We start from the raw sequence: 25,199 nt of genomic DNA, 5'->3' as shown, positions 1-25,199 counted from the left end.
TCATGTTCTTAAATTCTGTCCAACCTTCAACTTGCTGCAGCTGCATCTGAAGGTCCAGTTACATCCATATAATACATCTGAAGAGTCAGATTGGTTTGATGATCTAATCTTTGAACTGGATTTCTGGGAGCAACCTGGCATTTTGTCTGCCATTTTGTTATTTCCCTTATGTAATAATCTGACATTCTAAACTTCAGATAGGGTAATGGTAAAGAAGATAATAAAGAGGTGATGCAGGAGGTACAAGATGAAAAGCAGTGAGAGACATCAGAATCAACAAGAAATCCAACTTGGCCCAAACTACCCCTCCCCATCTTCTCCCCCATCCCCCCACTTTCCCCTTTGTTATTGAGAAATACCAAATCTGACTTTTACATTAGGTCTTAGAATTTAAGGTCCTGCTGTGCTTTTTTGGTATTTATTTTTGATTTTATTTTTTTGGCAATTTTCAAATTTCTTAAAGGCAACAGTATATTTCTATGCATTTTAAAGATCCCTGCTATTGGGACAAACAGGACTACATAAAGGCCTTTTCAGAATCACTGTAATATCTCTGTTCATGATGTGGCAAGATAACAATTTGAAATGGATATTATGTCGCAATGCCATTGGACTTCTAGGTGAAGCAAGAGGCTGGGACAGAGATTTTTTGCATTGTAGAGTCCATGAGGTGGTATTTTTTTTATTTATACTTATTTAAACTGAATTTCATAATATTTAAAATTAATTGGGTAGTTAGTTTGAAGTAACAAGTTACATTGGAATGCTTATTGTAGTGATTTTGCTATAAAAAGTGTTTCAAAACTGCTGAAAAGGTGCTGATAATAGCCTAACAATCTGTGGCTATTCATTCTTGATGACCTTAACCTTCCCTAATAGCATGTTAGTATTGAAGGTGATATTGAAAAGTCTGCATGCATGTTCAGTTCTTTGGTTTTACTCCTTTCTTCTTCCTCTTTCTTTTCCTCTATGCCCTACCCTCCTTTGCTTGCTCAGACTCTTTCTTTCAGTATGTATAAAATGATTCGTATTATTAAATCTCTGATTAGAGCCACAAATACAGAATCTCTAATGTTCTTACTGAAATATTGAATTAACGTTAAAGTTAAATGAAACCTAAATTTAAAAAATGATAATATGAAAATTATCCTTGTATTTATTGGGAGGTAGTGAAGCTATGCCTCTAATTTTCCAATGCCAATATGTTCTAATCCAGAGATTTATAATCTCCAAAACTAGAGAAAGGCTGTGACTTACCCAGGATCATACCCCTAGTATACGTAAGAAACAAGATATGATCTCCAGTTTTCCTCAGATTTAGGATGGTTCTCTATACACTAAGTAGTGTGGCTTCTCAACTGCTTTAGAAGAAGATAATCTGCATTAGAAATATGGCCACAGTGAAACAGCACATCATCACGAGTTGATCTCTTAATGACCATTCCATGTTTCTTTGCAAATCCTGAATGCAATTTTTTTAAAAAATTGCATTCATAAAATATTTAGCATGCTGTAATATAAAGTTGGAAGGCATGTAAGAAATTGAATATGATGAATTATGGAGAGTTTAGGTCACCAAGAAGAGAAAATTCACCCAGAAGACACCATAGGATTATAAATTCATGAACCTATACCCTGAAAGAATGTTAAATCATCAAATCTAATCCCTTTTTATTTTACAGATAAATAAATTAAGTCCAGAGAAATAAGGAGATTTTTACATGGTCACACGTTCACATAGTATCATGGAAACAGTCCTTAATATAGAATCCAAGGTAATGGATTGGACACTTTTGCTCATGGGAAATTTGCAAGACTTGTCTGGGCCTTTGTTCCATCATTTGTAAATGTGAGTTGTACTTTAAGGTCTTTGCAATCCCTGATGCTTCTAAAGTTATAATATAACATTTTAATGGCAAAGGTAGAACATAAAATAATACTGATAAAAAATTTCTTAAATTTGGGTTCACAGACCTCCTAGGGTATGCAGATAAAGATCAGAGCTTTCATGAATTTGGAACGGAAATTTTATATTTTTAATTTTCACTTCTCTCTAACTGATATTTGACATTTTCTTTAATTATGAACTGGAATAACAAAATATTACTTTAAAAAGTCTATAGGCTTCATAAGACTGCTAAAGGACTTCACAAAGAGAGATTTAAAATGGTCTTTCAAAATATTTTGCTTTCATTCTCATTTGATTCAACTTCATTTCCTATATAGTTTTGTGCCAGTATTATCATGCTAATTTTATAGATGAGGAAACCGAGGTTCAGAGTGTTTAAGCAGCCTAAGACTGAACCTAGATTCTTCTTTCACTCCCATAAAATGAATGACCTATAGTTATAGATACTTTAGTGAAGAAAGTCAACTGACATCTCTGGTGTTTGTGTGCTTTTCCCTCCTGTCACTTTCAAAGAAAGCATGACCATGTATAAAAATGAGTAGAGAGCAGCAGAGAAAGGGGATGGGGGACCTTGAGCATGTCAGGAACTCTAAACAGCCTGAACTGCATTTGAGTTGCAGAAGTCATCACTTGTTTAAAACCAGTCTTTCTAAAATGTTCTGAAGAATAATTCATATTTAATGGTATTTAGAGTTTTAACTCTTAAAAATAATTTTTTTTCTTTCCTGGTATTTCTATTCTTTCACAACTATTACTGTTGCTTCACATCTTTCTTTGATCAAAGGCTAATTATCATGTTGAAAGCAACAACAGAGGGTGAAGGGGGGAAAAACTGAGAGAATGAGTGCTCTTAGACTGCTAGAAACTCTTTGAGAAAGTGATTTTTGCTGTTAGAACAAATGATCAGGGATAAGGGGTGAATCAAAGACAGTTTACTAAATGGCAAATGCCTTCAAATTACAGTGATCAGACTGAGAGGTACATGCAGAGATTTTCTGGATTTTAGGCAACTCTTGCCTTAAATGTTTTGCCACCAAAAAATGTTTCTTTAAATTGATCAATGATAAAGAAATGGCTGTCATTTAACTGCTCACAAATAACAAAAGAATTTAGCTAGATCTGTTGATATGCTAAATTACTTTCTTTTCCCCTGAATTTTTCCTTTTTGGGTTTTTTTTGGGGGGAGGGGTTATGCTAGAATAAAGCCTTCTATATTACTATCTTCGGTTTTACTGAATCCTCCAGAGAACTTGTCTTTTCCATCTTTCCAGTAATTGACTATCCTATGAATATTGCATTTCTTTATCTGCATATAAACTCTTTAAGGAGTTTGTATCCTTTATGTTTGTATCTTTGTGCTCAACACAGTGCTTGCTATATCAGAAGAGATATTTTTTAAAAAAATTCATTCACATAGCTTGAATGTTAAGAATCATAATCAGGACTGACTGCAAACATTCTTAATTGACATTTTATTTTGCCAAATACATGTTATGAAAAGTTTTCAACATTCATCCATATGCATAAGTATATTTTTAAGTTACATAATTTTTTTCCACCCTCCTTTCCTCCCCTCCTCCCCTCAGCAGCAGTCAGGTGAATATTGAACATACACATTTGTATTAAACATGTTTACAGGTTAGTCATTTTTGGTATGAGGAGTTAGGAATAAGGGAAAGAAGTACATAAGAGTAATTGTTTTAGTTTTGTTTTTTTTGTTGCAAGGCAATGGGGTTAAGTGACTCGCCCAAGTCTACACAGCTAGGTAATTATTAAGTGTCTGAGGTCGGATTTAAACTGAGGTCCTCCTGACTCCAGGGTCAGTGCTCTATCCACTGCACAACCTAGCCTTCCCAAGAGTATTTTTTTTAAATGTGAATATAGTATTCAGCAGATTTTGAAGGGGATTTTTTTTGTTTGTTTTATTTTGTTTTGTTTTTCAAAGAGACCTCTTTACACATTAACAATAACATTGTGAGTTAATCAGCCTTGGTGGATGTAGCTCCCCTTAGCCATCAGAGAGCTAGGACAACTCTATTAGACAGACTGGAAAATGTTATCCCCATCCATAGGTCTGCAAACATTGTTAAGGACCATTAATATATTACTTCTACTCTTTGCTTTAAGAAAAGAAGCTTTTCTCTTTCATGGTTTCCTTTTATTCATTAAAGACCTATGGGATGCAAGATACTGTGATATGTGGCATATTAAAAGTTAGAAATATAGTTTGGGATAATTAATCAGTAATAATTAATACAAAGGGTCAATGACACTCTTGACCACCAAAGATCCTCCCCCTCATCCCATATGGATGCTTAAATGCCTAGAAAAAGTTGAGGTTCCTGAGGGTGACAATCAATTATGATTGTTTACCAGTAATAAGCAAGTGAATGAAAGGTGGACTCTTCTAATGAGGGGCTAAGGGAGGTGACAGATCACTTAGTCATGGTCAAAGAGCCTTATCTAGACCCATATCATTCCATCTAGTGTAATGTAGACAAAAGAATCCACCCACCCCCTTGTCTAAACCTGCCAGAATGTAATCTAAGGGGCCATAATTCACCTTTGATTAAATTCTTTGTAAGTTTATCTAATTGGTTGGGGTTGGAAAGATATGTACTGTGGGATTTGAACAAACTCATTTATCAAAATGTCCTTCAGATGCTGGCTTAGCCTAGTAGTGAAGGAGTCTATAGAAAGAGAAAAATCCTGGGACTCTTCAATATTAACAATTAGTTATTTAATAATCTTTTTTCTAAGATAAACTTTGAAAATGCAAAGACCAAACACCAAACAGACTAATCTTGGGGATACAAGTTGCAGTATCCCTTTCAAACACCAGAGATCACACATTGGTCTCACTGCTGTGGGACATGATTTTAAGAATCTAAAATAAATAAATGAAAACAAAAGCTAGCTTTGTTCACAATTGTGTTAGGAAAGTGCTGTCAAAATCAAATAGAAATGTATCCCTGTAGGTCATATATTGACTTAGAAAACTATAAATTAGTATTTCTTGTATTTTATTATATTTTGTTTCTTTTGTTAAACATTACCAGTTACATTTTAATCTGGTTCAGGTTGAATTGCAGAGTTTAGCATACAGCTTACATCCTGGGCCCTTTTGATACCTCTTTGGGAATGAAATGGAATGTTGAACAAAATGTCAAAGATTTGAAATCTATTACTACTCTACATATACCATCACTTCCCAAACTACAGGTGAAATCCCTTATCTCAATACAAAGATATATATGTGCCCATTTATTCATGGGATATAGACACACAACCCACTAGGGGCTCACAGATTTTTGAACTCATGAATATGAAAGGAAAAAAAAAATTACTCCTACAGGAAGTGAACTGCCTCCAAACCATTTACCCTAATTTCCTCCTGACTGAATTACTGCTTGTCCTTCTTATACTTTGAGAACAGGGTCAAGGGTGGTATCAGGGAATTTATAAAACTCTCAATAACCAAAGATGATGAAAAGTAATGGGGCAAGGGAGTTGATCGATCCAGACACCCAGGTCCAGAACTCAAACTGAATCAAGGAAAATTAGGGGAAATATCTTTGAATTCTTTTCTTCCTATTTCCCATTCTGGAAAAAAATCATAGTAATTGCTAGCTTCGTCCTCCCTGATTTTATATCTGCTTTAGAGTCTGAATGACTTCTGAAAGCCCTTCCAGCTTTTTTCTAAGATGAGTGAACCATAAAACTATAAAGCCTTAAAAATAAAGGGTTAAAATGAAATGACAGAAAATATAGGTTAGATATTTTTAAGTTTTATTTTCTAAGATATTATAGCTAATCTATAACTTGTGGCCAGGGCAATGAGCACATTGAACTGGAAGAGTGGCTCTTTTATGCAAAAACATAAAATAGGCAAAATTATTAACCTCTTTTGTGGCCTGTTCATAAAAATTGCATAATATTCAATTATCCAAATTGCTCCTAAAAGACAATCTTCAACACAATACTATCTGATCTCTTGTTGTTTCTTCCTGGCAGGAGAAGTCTCCCAGTCTCCTACTCATTGTCCTCCAGAATTCCCTCATAAAGGGAAATATCTATGAGTCTTAATTTCTTACAAGTTGATAAGGTCATTTATAATGCAGACTGAGTACTCTTCTAAAGAAATCAATCTTTTTACCAGGTATATAGTTTTGGGAATCTTATTATACTTAACAGATGATAAAATCTAGGAGGAGTGGGATAAGCCAACCTTGTGGCTATTATCATCCATAATTTGAAGCTATTCTAACCAAATGTAAGGTCTGTCTGCCTCTGAGAGCAGCAGAAATTCCTCTCGTGACTGCAAGGCAGCCAGAAAATCTGGCACTCAAGGGCTTTGGGGTTTTTATTTATTTTATTTTTTTTTGCAAGGCAAACAGAGTGAAGTGGCTTGCCCAAGGCCACACAGCTAGCTAATTATTATTAAGTGTTTAAGACTAGATTTGAACTCAGGCACTCCTGAATCCAGGGCCAGTGCTCTATGCACTGTGCCACCTAGCTGCCCCACTCAATGGCTTTGGGGCAGAACAGGAGCATTTAATACTAGACTGCAGAACCCATATTTCCTGGGCTTCTTGCTTATTGCAAACATGTGTATCTCAACCCCCGCCTTTTTTCCTAAAATCATCATTAACCTAAATGAAATGTGATGAAGTATTTAAAAAAAAATGAGGACACAGCTTGAGTACAAGTCTTCCAGAAGACTTGTAGTTGTCCACATTTATTAAAGTCATAATTTCTTTTTGTGGGAAATGAAGTATTGTTTCAATTCCAAAAGGTAGAGGAGACTAGAAGATGAGATCCAGGATATGAATTTGAAAAAAAAAAACTTAAAATAATTTGCACTAGTGAAAGCAAAATGATTAAATGTTTGAGAGCCAGTACACAGGGGAAAAAAGTCAAAAGATTTAGAATTTAGCAAGATGAACTCAAATCAGGTCAGGTAGAATTTCCAAAAAGTTAAACACAGATCTTTAGCAAAAAAAGTGTAAATTCTATTCTGGAGATAAGAAAAGTATAATGCTTTCTTTTCTTTTCTTTGGAACCATGCTCTGCCTCCTCAGGTTGTGTATTTCATTCAACAGGTCAACGTACAACCCATTCATTCCCTCACATCCTGTATAATTCTTTTTTAAAAGTATGATTCAATCTGAATTCAGACACCATCAGTTCTTTTTCCCAAGGATGGATAGCATCTTCATCAAAAATTTTTCAATGTCTTGGATCACAGTATTGCTGAGAAAAGGTAATTCATACACAAATGATCATTCCACAGTACTGCTATTACTGTACACAATACATTTTTACTTTGCAATAGTTCATGTCTTTCCAGATTTTTCTAAGAGAATTCTACTCATCATTTAAAAAAATAAATAAATTTCTTTACTTATTTTGTCAAATACATACAAGGATAGTTTTCAACATTCATCCCCTTGAGGTCCACATTTCCCTCTCTCTCTCTCTCTTGCTCATCATTTCTTAAAGCTGATTAATATTCCATCATAATCACATACCACAATTTGTTCAGTGCATTAGTGTCTCGTGTGCCCTATGTCTCCTCCAACATTTGTCATTTACTTTTCTGTCCTAGTAACCAATCTAATGGGCATAAGTTGTACCTCAGAATTGTTTTGATTTGTATTTCTCCAATTACTAAGGTGTTTGAATAATTTTTAGCATGATTATAGATAGAATTGGCAATCTTATCTAAAAAGTGCTCATACCTTTTGATCATTTATCAGTATGGGAATAGTTCCTACTTTTATAAATTTGATTCAGTTCTCTATATCTTTGAAAGATGAGTTTTTTGTCAGAGAAACTTGTTTCAACTTTTTCTTTTCACTGTTACTATGGTCAGCTATATTTCCCTCCATCTTATTGTCCCTGTGCTCAGTTTGTTCTATTCTCCCTCTCCTGTCACCCTTCCCACATCAGTAGTGTTTTGCTTCTAACTAACATCTCCCTCAGTTTGTATTCCTTTCATTCTATCCCACCCCTTTCCCTTATCCCCTTCACCTCCAAATTTCCTTTGGGGTAAGATAGATTTTTATACACAATTGGGTGTGTATGTTATTTCCTCTTTGAGTCAATTTTGATCAGAGTGATGTTCATTCACTGCTCTTCACCACCCCCTTCTTCCATTTCATTGCAATAGTTTTTCCTTTTCTCTTTTTAAAAAATAATTTAAATTTATTTATTTATTTTCATCCATATGCACATGATATTTTTAATTTACAAAACTTCCTTCTACCCTCCTTTTCCACCCCTTCCCCTCATTGTTGAACAGTCAGGCTAGCATTGTACATACATATTTTGATAAACATGTTTTCAGATTAGTAGTTTTCAGCATGAGGAATTAAGATTAAGGGAAAGAGATACATAAGAGATAATTTTTATAAATTGTTTATCAGATGAGGAAGGGTTGGTTTGTGTGTGTGTGTGTGTGTGTGTGTGTGTCTATGTTTGTGTGTCTGTGTGTGTTTTGTCATGTTTTGTTTTTCTTCCACTGGATGGGGACAATATAGTCTATATGCAGTATAATACAGTTGTCCTAGCTCTCTGGACAGCTGAGAGGAGATGCTTCCATCAAGGTTGTTCATCTCACAATGTTGTCGTTAATGTGTGCATTGTTCTCTTGGTTCTATGTCCTTACCTCAGAATCAGATCCCTTAAGTCATTCCATGCTTCTCTAGAGTCCAGCCATTTAGGGTTTTTCATAGAAAAATAGTATTGCATAGCATTCATGTACCATAACTTGTTTAGCCATTCCCCAATTGATAGGCATCCCTCAATTTCCAAATCTTTGCCACTACAAAAAGAAATACTATGAATATTTTGGAACATATAGGACTTCCCCACTTTTTAATATTTTTCTTCTGGATATAGAACTAGAATTGAAATTGCTGGGTCTTATGGTATGAACATTTTTATTGCTCTTTGGGCATAGTTCCATATTACTCTCCAGAAAGTTTGGATCTGCTCACAACTCCACCAGCAATGCATTAATTTCCCAATCCACCCACAACTTCTCCAACATTGATAGTTTTCTGCTTTTCTCATCTTGACAAATCTGACAGGTGTGAGATGATACCTCATTGTTTTAATTTGCATTTCTCTAATCAACAATGTTTTGGAGCATTTTTTCGCATGATTTCTTGTCTCTTTTATGTGAAAAAAAAAATACTCTCATTCTATTTAACCCTTTCTTTCTCTCTCTTAGTATTTCCCTCTTACTTCTAAATGTTATTTTTTTAAGATATCATCCCTTTATATTTAACTCACAACTCTACCCTCTATCTATATATACTCATTCTAACTTACCTAATAATGACAAAGTTCAAATGAGATAACAGTATGAATATATATACATATCCATACACAGAAACACACACACACACACACACACACACACACACACACACATATATATATATATATATATATATATATATATATATATATATATATATATATATGAATGAAAACAGGTGGAATATAAAGAGTTCAATATCATTAGATATTTTATGATGTCTCTTTCTTTCTTAACTTATTTACCTCTATTGACTTCTGTATTTGAAGATCAAATTTGCTGTTCAGCTCTGGTCTTTATATCATGACAGTTTGAAAGGCTTCTATTTCATTGAAAATACATCTTTTCCCCTGAAAATGAGCATGATAAATTTTCCTGGGTAGTCGATTCTCGGTTGTAGTGCAATGTCTTTTGCTTTCTGGAATATGATATTCCAAAGCCTCCTTCAATGTGTAATCTGCTAAATCTTCTGCTAGCTTGACTATCTTTCCATGATACTTGAATTCTTTCTGACTACTTTCAGTATTTTCTCCTTGTCCTGAACGCTGACATTTTACTTTATATAATATTGTAGGGAGGTTTCATTTTGGGATATCTTCCAATTTCTGCTTTTCCCACTGCTTCCAGAACATCAGGGCAATTTTCCTTGACAGCTTCTTGAAACAGGATTAGTCTCTTTGTTTGATCATTACATTCAGGTAAACCAATCATTTTAAAATTAAATTGTCTGGATCTATTTTCCAGATCAGTTGTATTTCTGATAAGATATTCCTTATAGTTTGCCATTCTTTTGGTTTTATTTGTAATGTTTTATTATTTTCTTGCTTTCTCATATAATCTTTAACTTCTGTTTGCTCAATTCTAATTTTTAAGAAAAAATTTTTTTCAGTGTGTTTTTGTATCTCCTTTTCCATTTAGCCAATTCTACTTTTTAACAAATTTTTTCTTCAGTGAAATTTTGCATCTCTTATTTCCATTAGCCAACTTTGCTTTATAAGGCAGTCTTTTCATCAACCTTGTTATCTCTTTTATTATTTGTCCTAGTTTGGTTTTTAAGGTCTTAGTTTCTTCCTTATTCTTTGTTTCTCCTTTACCAAACTATTGGTTTGTTTTCGATTAATTTCTTTCATCAATCTTATTTCTACTCCCGATTTTTCCTCTTCCTCTCTTACTTCATTTTTAAAATCATTTTTTTACTCTTCCACAATCTGAAACCAATTCATATTTTTCTTTGAGACTTAGGATGTTGGAACTTTGACTTTATCTTCTTCAGAGTGTTTCTTACCTTCCTTGTCACCATAGTAATTTTTTAGGGTTAGATAATTTTTCTTTTATTTGCTCATTTTCCCAGTCTATGACATGATTTGAACTTTTTGTTAATATTGTCCTCTGCTTCTAAGGTAAAGGGTAAACTGTCCCAAGCGTCTGGGGTTTTGTACAGATAATGTAAGAAACACTTTTGTGAACCTGCCCAATTTCAGTCATTCCAAGAGTGATGGTTCTTGTTCTCCTGGTTTATAATCTGGTCTGTGAGTGACTACAAGCACTCTTTTCTACTCTGGAACTGTGAAGAGAGTACACATTCCCCCATGGCAGCAAATTCTAGCCTGCTATTGCTTCTCTTCTCCTTTGAATTGCAAACCAAGATTGTAACCTTGATCTTGGTAAGGGCAGACCAATGAGTTCTGACTTAGAATTAGCAAAGAGACACCTTTAATATTCTTCTGACCAGTTGTTGAGAACTTTAAAGTCTATGAGCTAAGAATCCACAAATTTTTAGGTTGTCTTGGTTGGAAAATTGGTTTATTTTGTCTTTTTTTTTTCACTTCTAATACTTGAGAATTTGTCTAGAGTCATAACTGAAAGGAATTTTGAGGGATATGGGGCAATGCTAGGGCAAGCCATTGCTTTTACTCCATCATTTCCTCCTATTAATTTTTTTCTTTGTCCCTCCAGAAACCCCCTTAAATTTTCTGTTACATTAAAATATTTTTTCCTGGTTCTCTTAGTAGCTGAGAGATGTGAGTATAGGACTCATGATGTAAACGTGTTAGCTGTCATTAACTTTACAAAGCTGGCCCCACTTTCTTTTTCCAATAATGCAAGCTCATTTCTCTTAGGTCATCTCTCATGAGAAAGCAAGGATGTTAAATGGCTCACAAGAGATGATTATAGTATTTTGAGTGGGAATATTTGCATCTTAGTAATCAGTACATTGCTTCAATTCATTGTTTTTGTGATTATTGGATTTTTTAAAGTAAAAGGGAAATGTTTAAATTATAGATTAAACTTAAACATGTAGCATATATACATTTTTTAAATGCCAGAAAGTTGGTTGTTAAATATGTTTTTTATATTTTTTAAAAAATTATTTATTTAATTTCATCCATATGCACACATATATTTTTTAAGTTCTAAATTTCCTTCCACCCTCCTCCCTTCAGTGGCAGTCAGGTTATCAATATTTTTGATAACATGTTTATGGATTAGTCATTTCTGGTATAAGGAATTAGGATTAAGGGAAAGAGATAATTTTTATAAAGTGTTCAACAGATTATGAAGGATTGGTTTTTCTTTTTTGTTTTGTTTTTCTTTTCTGGATGGGTCTAACATTGTCCATAATTAATCTAATAGAGTCATTCTCACTCTCTGAACTTCTGAGAGGAACTATTTCCATCAAGGATGATCATCTTCCAATGTTGGTTCTGCTCCCTTTGCTCAGCATCAGATCCTGTTAAGTCATTCCATGTTTCTCTAGAGTCTGACCATTTATATTTTCTTATCGAACAATAATATTCTATAGTATTCATGTACCATAACTAGTTTAGTCATTCCCCAGTTGATAGACTTGTTAAATATTTTCTATCACACCTCACTAAACAAAAGTCACTCATTGACATGATTCAGGCTATTAAACATCCCTGACCTTGTTAACTCCAACCCAGTTTTTCAGATTCTAAATCCAGGGTTCTTTCCATGATACCATGCTTAACTACTTCCCTCCTGAATGAGATTAAATGCAATACCAGTGGAAATCACAAAGCAATAATATATAACTTGGTTTCGCTAAATTTTAGTACTGGAAAAAACTCTATTTCCAGTGCATGTCAGTAAATGCTTCATGTCTTCAAGGGAAAAATATAAAAACAACACATTTTAAGTTTAATCTGTATAACTTTTATTCCATAATTATAATGTCTAATCAATAGATAAAATAAGAAACCAAAATCCTCATTTTTTTAATTTGCTCATTTATGACATAAAAACACTACAATCAAAATTTTAATAATTTGTTGTTATTAGCCAGTTAAGTCACAACCTAGTAGCCAGTTAAGTCATAGAACAGTCCTGTGACTTGGAAGGGTCATGTAATTTAACCACTTGCTCTTTTAATTTAGGACTTAAAGATCCTGAAAGATAAATTGATAAAGAAAAAAGTCACACAGTATTTGACAAAAGGTATAAGTAGAAGTTAAATTTTTCTCCTGAAGTTTAGTGATTATTTCAGTAAAAATGATATTCTGTAGGGTTGCAAAGTAGTCATAGAGAGAAATAGCCTGATATAAGTAAAAAAGTACAGACTTGGGATCAGACCACTTAGTTCAAATCCTAGTTCAGGAACTATCTAGAATTATGATTCTGGCAAGTGGAATTTGTAGTCATCTGCACTCATCCTGATCCATATCCAGCCACTGGACCCAGATGGCTGCAAAGAAAAAAAATGAAGCCAGTGACTTTGCCCCCCCCCCCACCTCAGTCAAATCCAATTCACTTGAAGTAATAGCATCACTTCCCTGATGCCATGGTCCTCTTCAAAAACAAAGTACAAACAATACTCTTAGCAAGTCATTTTCTTTCTCTGAGCAAGTTGCAGCTTCCACATCTCTAAGATGAGGATCTAAAAACTGCATCTAGGTCCTGCACAGGGCATTAACAATGAGAACATGATGTGGGCTCCAAGCCAAATGAATCCCAAGAGGTCATCTGTTCCTAGGTTCTAAGGATCTGATAGGTTTGAAGTTGAAAGGATTGGATAAGTTATATAATCCAGTTCCCACATCTTAAAAATATGATCTGAAGCCCAGAGAAATAGTCTTGTGGTATGACCAAAATCCCCCAGGTAGTGAGTGCCAAAATTCTTACTTGAATTACTTGAATACATGTGCAGGACCCTTTTCCCTGCACACCCTCATTTTATAGATATTAGCCCCAAATAAATTAACCAACTTCCCCCAAACCATAGGAAGGAAGTAGTAAAGTCCAATTTCAATCCAATTTCTGTATTTTTACACTATACCCTTCTACTTTGTATGTAATATATTCCCTCAAATACAGGTTCCTGAGAAGATACCTATAGTATTTTAATATTAGAATCAGTTGGTCTTTGGGGGCTCTTGAATCACTAAATGAAAAACTAAATGTAAAACAATCTTGGGAAAAAAAGCAAAACATCATAAGAAAAAAATAGAACTCATCATTATTGGAAATTTGAGGAGGGAGAACAGAAAAATGATTTATGAAGGATCTATACTAAACAGTATATAAATATTATATAATTTTATCCTCACAATAACCACTATTATTATTCTCATTTTAGAAACTGAGCCAGGCAGCATTAAAGTGTCATACCTAGTAAGCATACAAGGCAGAATTTGAACTCTGTTATTTCTGATTCTAGATAAATATTCTATCCACCACTCCACCTCATAATCTATTGAGAATAAAAAAAGTTTACAACAGGAATCTCAACTTATAATTTAGTGCTTTCTTGCAATTGTCAGTGGTGTCACCATGACTTAAGGAAATAAGCTATGGCATCAATTTTAAAAGAATCTCGGAAGCCAATACTTCCTCACAGAAGGGATAGAAATCTGAATGGAGAAGCACACCCAGGACCAGATAATGCACCTTTCACACTAATAACTGACTGTGAGCATTGAGTGACAAGGTGTAGACTGTTCTGTTTTCAACAATGCCTCTTTGGTCTCCAATAGATAATGGAAGGTAATTGACAATAGTGAGCAACATTCAGCTGAATGGACTACCTTGTTGCTTTAATTTTGTGACATGAGACGTTAAAGAATGCTATCTTTCCTCAGCCACAGGAGGCAGATGGACTCTCAAAAGAACTGTCTGTCTAAATAGTTAAAATAAATAGTAAATAATCCCATTATCATTATGTGAAATCAGAATGATGTAAGGATTCAGGTACATGAAAGCCTGACAATATAGCACTTAAAAACCCTTTTTGCCAAGACAGCTTCCATCCATACCATATGAAAACAAAATCAATTCTGCTTAAAAATAACATAAGTGATCCCCTAATTGAGGCAATCCTTACAGTACAGCTTGTGCAGTGACAGGAGAAAATGCAAGTCATTTTTTATTTTGCTAGAAAATGGCTCAAAGGCAAAGTGAGCTTAGCCCTCTGAGACCTGCAATAACCTACAATGAGGGCAACAGCCATAATACAGAAAATATAACAGATGGCAGCATGGCTGCCTCACTCTCAGACACAGGTTACTGAGCAGATGCCTGTAGGACTTTAATATTAGAATCAGTTATTCTTTGAGGGCTCTTAGACCATGAGGCAAACCCAAATGTAATAGAGTCTTGGGAAAAGAGCAAAGCATCTTGAGGACAAATGTCAACTCAGACCCAGTGACCTGAAAGAGAAAGGATAATGGAAAGAGGTCACATCCAAATGTCAAACATGGTTGCCGAAGTCAAATTGCTCAGGTCTACATGGTATGGACCAGCTTTGTCTGTAAAAATAAAATTAAAAAAAATAAATTCACACAGGAAAAATAATCTTCCTTTTAAAAAATCATTTTCTTTATTTACAATCCATCTGTTTTTGCTAGCAGGTCTGCCTACATGATTGGCACTGAGTTCACCTGTTTTACTTCCCAGCTGTTTTGGCCTGAAAAAGCAAGGAAGCTTGGATGTTTCTGTGTCTGGGTCAATAATGATAAATTCTCAGCAGAGAGGAAAATATGTAGATTGTAATACATACTTTCTCAGATAAGACCTGGAACAAAGGGAAGAAGGTATAGAAGAGATAATTGCCATATAACATGTTTGTTTTTTTCAAGCTTCTCAGTCAATGAATAACTATCTTTTCCCAGAGATGTTCTCTATTTTGTGATGCCCTGAAATATTTCCTTGTGTTTGTGGTAAATGTTCAAAAGATGGTTTCCAATTGGTTCTAAGTGAACCAATCCAAGCCACTGAATTAAAAGTCATTTCAACTTCCCTCTGCAATAGAGGAGAGAGTGAGTAAATCCTACTTAATTCCATCTTGCTTACTAAAATTTCCCATTTAATGAAATTTTCCTCCTTTGTACCAAAAGTGGTTCAACCCCAATATACCAGTCAAATGTCAATCAATAATTAGATATTTTCAGATTGATGTGGTTTTCTCTAAAGGTCTTCTTGTTTCAAATCATACTCAACATCAGTTATTTGACTGGGAGCTGGATTTATTTTTCCCATTCTCCAGGTTACCAAAAGTCCTTTCCTTCAATTGAGAAATGAGAGACATGACCTAATTTCTATGAATTCCAACTGATAAAGCAGATGGGAAACAAAACCAATAAACTGAAAGATGCTCTTGCAGTTTACAGTGTGTCTAAAATTGATACAAGATACAAAATGGAAGGAGAAGGAGTTATTAGAATATGAAACAAGCAAAAAAATCTAATCACCATTGAATATGAGAATGAATGTATGATATGAATCCACTAGCAAAGATTTTGCATTTCATCCCTTCCCATTATCTCTAACTCACAGTCTCACATCATAAGAACCTATCAATTACAAGGACCCAAAGGATGAATAAGTCTAGTTAAAGTCAGGATAATTCAAGTTAAATGCTTATAATTTGTCAAATTCTGTCTTAAGTACTGGTGATCTAAAGGGAAAGTAGGGGAGAGGAATTTAATCCCTGCCCTTAAGAGTTCACATTCTAATGTGAGAGAAAACTTGCAAATAATTATGAAAATGCAAGATCATACACTATAAAGGACAGGGAACTGCAAAAGTAAACTTCTTGCTTAGGGAAACCAAGAAAATGCTCTTAGAGAAAATAGAATCTTGAGGGAAGTCAGGGAAACTAAGACACAGGGATCAGGAAAGAGAGAATTGTAGGCATAGAGGGCAATCAATGAAAAAGCACAGAGTTAAGAGATGGATAACAGCAAGACGTCCAGTATTGCTGAATTGTAGAGTATATAGGCATAAGTCTTAAGAATCCTGGAAAGGTAGAAGAGGGGTACATAATGAAGGGCTTTATAAGTCAGAGTATTTCATATTTACTCTGAGAGGCAATAGAAAACCACTGGAAATTATATGGGGTAAAAAACAACAAGCAACAAAAACAAAGATGTGAGTTTGGGGGTAGAATTTTTGAAAATATTTGAAAAGTATAATTTTAAATCAATTAAGGCAGGTGTGTCCAATCTTTTATCTTTTCTGGACCACTTCCCCTAACAAAGACTCCTCAAGGGCCCATACATTTGTAAATAAAATAAATACACCTCTATGGAGCAAGAGCTCCTTGACTTGACAACTTGAATGGGCACAGAGGGCCTTTCTAGGGCCCTGGGGCCTCATATTGGACATACCTAAATTAGTCTTTTATCAGCTCTAGAAAACTTAAATAAAAATCCTGTAAAGACATATTACTTGTTTACCATGAATGAAGACTTATTAAGTGCTTCCTGTGTAAAAAATCACAAGGTTTTTTTAAGGTCCCCTAGCACTCTTACCCAGAGCTTCAAGGTCACTCGCTTAATTTTTATCTACATGCTCACTTTAGGCCTAGGATAAAGGTTCTTTCCCATGGTTATGTTTTCATCCTTGTCAGACATGAAATGTTATATATTCATATTATGTATAAATATGAACAAACACATATTACTACAGGTAGTGCGATTTTTTTTCAGTCATCCCCAACATAGTGACAACTCATCAGGGAGATAGTAAGAGCTTAGCATTTTAATTAACATCTCTGAAATTTCGAGAAGTTAGGATTCCCTGGGTGTAATGGTGAAAGGCAGGGAAACATTCTAAATACAAGGAAAACTTAATACAATGGAATCTTTTAGAGAATCAAAGGGAAAAAATTCCAAAGAAGATTATAATTCTTTAATAAATACAAGCTAATTCTCAGGAAAGAGAATAGACATGAAAACTCAGAAAAGTTTTGATGAAATTTGGATTGAGCCTAGTGAAGAATTCAAAAGACAAATATTTAAGAGTTATGTGGGATATGAAATTAGTCTTTTTTTTCTTTAAAAGAATTGGCTAAATTCTCCATTTAAACATTTCTCTTCTGGAGAGGAAGTGGGAAGTGACTCATATCCACAAGATTTTACACAGGAGTAGCTCATTATGGCCAAGTGTCTTAATTGGAAAATAATGCACAAAGATGATTAGTTCCTCAACTCTTTGAACATTTTGCCTTCATCAATTTGGAGCTTTTTTAAAAGAAAGATTTTATTTATTTTGAGTTTTACAATTTTCCTCCTATTCTTGCTTCCCTCTCCCACCCCCACCCCCACAGAAGGCAGTCTTTACATTGTTGCCATGGCATACAATGATCTAAGTTGAATGTGATGAAGGAGAAATCATATCCTTAAGGAAGAAAAATACAGTATAAGAGATAGCAAAATTACATAATAAGATATTTTTTCCCCCTAAATCATCAGTTTGAAGTTTAAAAAGAAAAAAAAAATATTGGTAGAGAGGGTAAAGCTGTGGTTCATTTTGTGAGAAAATTACTGAACTTTGATTCAGGGAGGTAAGTTAGGCTTGACTTCAATTTATAAGTTGCACAAATGGTTTACAAATTACTCCAACAAGTCCACAGGTTATTACAAAAAGTCCAATGCAAAATGGTCCTTTGGAGAAGTCATTAGATAGTGAATTTCTTAATGACAGAGTGATTAGCAAGAGTTGAAGGAAGGAAAGGCTAATTTGAAGGCAGGAAACCTCATCCCTACTGAGGGAAAGTAGTCATGTAGGAATCACATTTAGACACTTTAAGAGATACAGTGTGGATAAATAGCAAAGAGAATAGTCAAATTTCTAAATTAAAAAGCTTCCAAGAAAATAATAAAATTAATGAAAAAGAGACAGTTGAAGGAGAATAGCAAAAGAAGATAGTCAAGTTATGTAAAGAGAAAAAAAAGTAAAAAAAAAAGAGAGAAAGGAATCAGCCATGAAATGGTGACTGGGTTTAGATCAATACAAATTCAAGTTGCACAGAGCTAGAACATGTAGGAAGGGAGAAGAAATGGAGCAACTTAGGCAGGAGTTGAGTAGGAAGAGAGCAAGTGATGATTCCTTAAATACCCCTTCACTGATAGATGGAGCAAGGGCAGCATTTAGTGGTTGATCTAACACCTAGCAAAGGTGTGGTTTTCCACTGTACATGCCTACAAGTCCACAAGGAATGGCTTGATGCCTGACAATAACATATTGTTCACTATACCTGAACAGTGTCTAGTCTCCATGAGCTTTCTTGACATCTGTTATCTTTATGCATGCCACTCCCCGGGGGCATGACCAAAGTCAGACATGTAGTCACCCACTAAGCCAATACAAAACAGTAAAATGAAACTGTTTAATAATACAGAATAATACTACAAGATTTGTCCCCATCACAAAAGATTACATTTCTCTGTCCCCAGAACTCTCCTGCTACAAAATGAAGAAACTAAAGAACATTTTATATGGCTCTGTGTATGTATGTATGTGTGTGTGTGTGTGTGTGTATGTTTATGAATGTGTGTGTGTGTGTGAGAGAGAGAAAGAGAATAAACAGTTTAAAAGAGAAGCTGATCTGAGGATAACAATGCAAAAATTGATATTTTGAAGTAAGGACTTCAAGAAACAAATCTTAAACATCACTGATAAATTTGAAATATCGAAATATCAATCAAAGAAACATGAAGATCAGTGCAAAATGAAATAAGAATCTTCCTACTACCTGAAAAGAATAATAAAATGTTAAAAAAAAATCCTGAGTACTGAATTTCAAAAAATCAAAAAGAAATTTTCCCAAAAGTATTAGAGCTAGAAGAACAAATAAAAATGGATAGAATCCATTTATCTCCAAAAGTAAGAGACCTCGAGTCTAACACACTCCTAAATCTGATGGTCAGACTTCAAGGTAAAACAAACAAATGAACATAAATCATTCTTTAGGTAATCAGGAAGAGACAGATTCATACAAAAGAATCCCCAAAAGAATAATACAGAATTTGATATATAATAGGATATACAAAAGAAAATTTTAAAATATGAAATTTTGAAATGGTTAAAAAAGCATTTTTCAAATATTGCTTATTTCAGAGTTTAAAAAATTAAAAAAAGAGTATTAAAACTGAAAAGACCAAGTGAGGATCAATTAAATGTATCCTAAAAAGGAGAAAGAGACTATTAACCATTCCCATTCCCAGTGTCTCTATTGGATGAAAATAGTAGACAAACCTGAGTCTTTTGAAGAGAGGGGGAAAAAAAGAAAAGCTTTTGGAATGAGGAAGAATAAATTTTCTATAGTGGAGGAGCCTAGAGACCAAAATATCTGAATTCAAATCTGTTCTCAGGCACTTCCTGGCTTTATGACCCTGTTTAAATATCAGGTTTGTGTCAGTTTCCTCATTTATTGGTGCTGCTGTTGTCCTTTGTTCTCCTTCTTAAAGAGGGATGTCATGGAGGTGATATGCAAGTGAAATGAATTTGAATGAGGGAGGGCTATGCTAAATCACCAGGCTCACTTTATCCTCCAGAGTCATATGGGGCTAGTGGACAGTTATGAATTAGGATGACTGCAGAAGTCCATGGATTCAAGGGAATCAGGATTAAGTGATTTGCCCAAGGTCAGACAGCTAATAAGTGTCAAATATCTGAGATCAAATTTGAACTCAGGTCCTCCTCCATTGTACCATGCAGCTGGCCCTAAGGGGCTCCTCAAATGTAAAAATATGCAGAAAAGGAAATGGCAAACTACTCCAGTATCTCTGCCAAGAATGCCCCAATTATTCACAAAGAAAGGACTGAACAATAAATTGGTAGTAGAGAGTAGAGAGCAACAATGATGGATTATTATCAATTATTAAATATAACAGCACAGAAGCAGGAGTAGTAATAGCTAACATTTTTATAGAGTGCTTCAAAGTTTGCAAATGATTGACATATATCATCTTGTGCTACCCCAACTCTATGTGAAGTTTTTATATGGATATAACTATAAAGATGAAGAAATCAAAATAGGCAAAGCATTCATTGCCTTTTTTTTAGGTTTTTGCAAGGCAGTGGGGTTAAGTGACTTGCCCAAGGCCACACAGCTAGGTAATTATTAATTGTCTGAGGCCAGATTTGAACTCAGGTACTCCTGAGTCCAGGGCCAGTACTCTATCCACTACGCCACCTAGCTGCCTCTGAATCAACTTTTCTAATGATATTTCTACTCATTAACCATTGAACAATGATCTCACATTTAGAGTAGCAATGAATAAATATAGCTTTACATATATCATGAAAATTCTGATTCCTTTTCTAGCACTCTTGTAAAAATCTTTAAAATTCAGAAGGGAAACAAACAAAAAAATCTGTGGGATATTTATTAGCATTTTTCTATTCTTTACTATGGCTAAAGAATTCATCACCAAAGCACTAACTTATTTGGTGATGTCTTAAAAATAACAATGCATGTGTACAAGGTAAAATATCAATAATTAATTGGAATTGTGCAGAATTAAGAGGGATTAAGAAAAGCTTCCTAAAAAAAATATAGGGTTTTAGCTGGGATTTGAAGGAACCCAGGGAATCCGGGATGCAGAGATAAGGAAGGATACTAATCCATACAATGACATTTAGCCAATGAAAATGCCCAATTAGGGAATTGGATAAAGTTGTTCAAGCAGCAGTAAGGAAATTGGTGTCATTGGATGGCAGAATACATAGTGGGTGAGATGAGTATGTATGTGGCAGGTATAATTACTTTTTTGAAGGACTTCAAACAGAATTTTTTTTTTATTTGATGCTGGAGGTGATAGAGAACCACTGGAGTACACTGAGTAAGGAGGTAAAATGGTAATCTGTGCCTTGACTTTATTATCTATCTATCAAAAGTTTGTGTTGAACTAGATGAAATCTAAGATTCCTTCAATCTCTGTGTACCAGAAGTCTACATGTTAGAGATAAGAGATCATATATGAAGAGAGCCTCCCCCTACTTTTTTAATTTTATTTTTTCATTAATATATTATTTTTCCAGATACATGTTATGAAATGTTTTCAACATTCATCCATATGCAAATACATAGTTAAGTGACCTAATTTCCTTCCAACCTCCCTTCCCTCAGTAGTGAACACTCAGGTGAGTATTGTATATATACATTGGTGTTTACAGGTTAGTCATTTTCAGTATGAGGAATTAGGATTAAAGGAAAGAAGTACATAAGAGAATTATTTTTTACAAAAGGGAATGTAGGAGCAGCTAGGTGGCACAGTGGATAGAGCACTGGTCCTGAAGTCAAGAGGACCTGAGTTCAAATACAGTCTCAAACACTTAATAATTGCATAGCTGTGTGACCTTGGACAAGACACTTGACCCCATTGCCTTAAATAAATAAATAATAAGAAAAAAGTGAATGTAGTGTTCATCAGATTCTGATTTTTTGTTTGATTGCTTTGTTTTGCTTTTCTTCCTCTGGATGAGGAAAGCACTGTCCATAGACTGTCTATTAGGGTTTTGCTAGCTCTCTGAACTTTTGAGAGAAGCTGCATCCATAAACGTTGATCAACTCACAATGTTGTTGTTAATGTGCACATTGTTCTCTTGGTTCTCCTCAGCATCAGATGCCATAATATATTCCATGCTACTCCAGAGTCTGACCATTCATGGTTTCATATAGAACAATAGTATTCCATAACATTCATATACCCAAACTTTTTCAACCATTTCTTAATTGATGGGCATCTTCTCAATTTCTAATTCTTTGCCACTCCAAAAGAAGCTGCCATGGATATTTTGGAACATGTGGGATTTTTCCCAGGTTTTTGTGATTTCTTATGGATATAGGTCTAATATTGGAATTGCTGGGTCAAAGGATCTGAAGTTTTATTGCTATTTGGGCATAATTCCGTATTGTTCTCCAGAATGTTGGATCAGTTCAAAACTCTATCAGCAATGTATTAATGTCCCCACCCTCCCACAACCTCTCCATCTTTAATCATTTTCCCTTTTTGTCATCTTAGCCAATTTGAATTTATCTAATTGATAATGCTTTGGAACTTTTTTTCATTTAATTACATGTCACTTTAATTTCTTTAACTGAAAACTGTCTGCTCATATCCTTTGAACATTTATCAATTGGAGAATGAACTTTATAAATTTGATGTAATTCTCTATATATTTTAGAAATGATACCTCTAGCTGTGAAAATCAGCACATCTAGCTGTGTAAAGTGGTTCCCAGCTTTCAGTTTTCAATCTAATTTTGGCAGCACTCATTTTATTAGTGCAAAAACAATTTAACTTAATATAGTCAAAATTTTGTAATTTATAATGTACTCTATTTCTTGTTCGGTCATAAATTTCCTCCCTTTCCACAGCTATGACAGATAGATTATTTATTGATCTATTAATTTATCTATGTTGTCATACTTTATGTCTAAATCCTGTACCCATTTTAACCTTCTTTTGGTACAGAGTGTGAGATGTGCATCTATGCCTTGTTTTTGCCATATTATTTTCCATGTTTCTCAACAATTTTTGTCAAATACTGAATTCTTATCCCCAAAAGCTAATGTCTTTGGGTTTGTCAAACAGTATATTTACTGTAGTCATTTTCTACTGTTTCCTTTGAACCTAACTTAATGCATTGAACCACTACTCCATTTCTTAGCCAGTACCAGGCAGTTTAGATTCCACTTTGTAGAATAGTTTTAGGTCTTGTAGAGTCAGGACATCATCCTAGCTCTTGTAGCACTAGGACATCATCCTTTATATATTGTCCCTTAGTTCTTTGCTATTCTTGACCTTTTGTTGCTCCAGATGAATTTTGTTACTATTTTTTCTAGCTTAGCTAAATAGTTATTTGGTAGTTTTATTGGTATGGCATTGAATAAGTAATTAATTTAGGTTAGAATTGTTATTTTTATTGTATTAACTCAACCTAACTATGAGCAGTTGACATTCTTCAAGTTGTTTAAATTTGACTTCATTTGGGCAAGAAGTGCTTTGTAAACTGTTTTGATACAGTGTTGGGGCCTGCCTTGGAAGGTACATTCCCAAGTGTTTAATGTTGTCTGAAGTTACTTTAAATGGAGTTTCTCTTTCTATCTCTTCCTCTTCTGCTTTGTTGTTCATACATAGAAATGATGATTATTTATGTGGGTTTATTTCATATCCTGCTGCTTTGCTGAATTTGGTAATTGTTTCAGGTACTTTTTCAGATGATTTTCTTGTGTTCTCTAAGTATATCATTATATCATCTGCAAAGAGTGAAATCTTTGCTTCTTCATTGTCAATTCTAATTCCATCAAATTATTTTTTCTTCTCTTATTGCTAAAGCTAGCATTTTAAATATTATATTGAATAGTAATGGTGATAATGGGCATCCTTGTTTCACTCCTGATCAAATTGGGGATGTTTCTACTTTATCCCCATTACATATAATATGTGTTGATGGATTTAGGTAGTTTATTTTAGGAAAATTTCATTTAATCCTAAATTTCTAGTGTTTTTACTAGGAATAGATGTTGTATTTTATCAAAGACTTTTTCAGTATCTATTGAGATAATTATGTGCTTTCTGTTGGTTTTGCTATTGATATGTACAATTACCTTGAGTGTTTTTGTAACATTGAACCATCTTTGTATATCTTCTAAAAATCCTACCTGATCATGCTATATTATCATAGCAATAACTTGCTATAATCTCTTTGCTAAAATTTTATTTAAGATTTTTGCACAAATGTTCATTGGGGAATTGGTCTATAATTTCCTTTTCTATTTTGGTTCTTCTTGGTTTAGGTTTCAACATTATATTGGTGTCATAAAAGGAATTTGGCAGAACTTCATTTTTTAAATAATATGTGTAGAATAGGGATTGTTCCTTAAATGTTTGATAGAATTCACTTGTAAATCCATCTGGACCTGGAGACTTTTTCTTGGGGAGTTTATTTTTGGTTTCTTCAATTTCTTTTTCTGAAATGGGGCTATTTAAGTATTTTATTTCCTCTTCTGTTAATTTGGGCAGTTTGTATTTTTGTAAATATTCATCTATCACTCAGGTTATCTTATTTATTGGCATATGGTTCAGCAAAATTGCTCGAAGTTATCTCTTTAATTTCCTCTTCATTGCTGATTTCGTCTTCATTGTTGGTTAGTTCACCATTTTCAATTTTGAAAATGATAATTTGTTTATCTTCTTTCTTTTTTGTAAATCACATTAACCAAAGGTTTATCTATTTTATTTTTTCCCAAAAACCAACTTTTTGTTTTATTTATTACATCAAAGGTTTTCTAACTTTCAGTTTCATTCATCTCTCCCTTGATTTTCAGAATTTCTAATTTGTATTTAATTGGGGATTTTTAATTTGTTCTTTTCTAGATTTTTTATTTGCATACAAAAATCATTTATTTCCTCTTTCTCTATTTTATTCATATAGGCATGCCATAAATTTTGTCACATTGATATATTTTTCTTTCATATAATTATTATTTTGTGATTTGCTATGTGATCCATTCATTATTTAAAACTGTTATATAGTTTCCAATTAATTTTTGGTTTATCTTTCCATGACCCTTTATTACATCTACTTTTGATTGCATCATGTTCTGAGAAGTATGCATTTATAATTTCTGCCATTCTACATTAGATTATAAGTTTTTCTTTTGCCTTAATACAAGGTCAATTTTGGTATTGATGGCAGGTACTGCAGAAAAAA

Source organism: Macrotis lagotis, chromosome 3 (genome assembly GCF_037893015.1).
Source record: "Macrotis lagotis isolate mMagLag1 chromosome 3, bilby.v1.9.chrom.fasta, whole genome shotgun sequence".
NCBI lineage: Eukaryota > Metazoa > Chordata > Mammalia > Peramelemorphia > Peramelidae > Macrotis > Macrotis lagotis.
The sequence above is the reverse complement of the archived record's forward strand: the minus strand, read 5'-3'. Positions refer to the sequence as shown.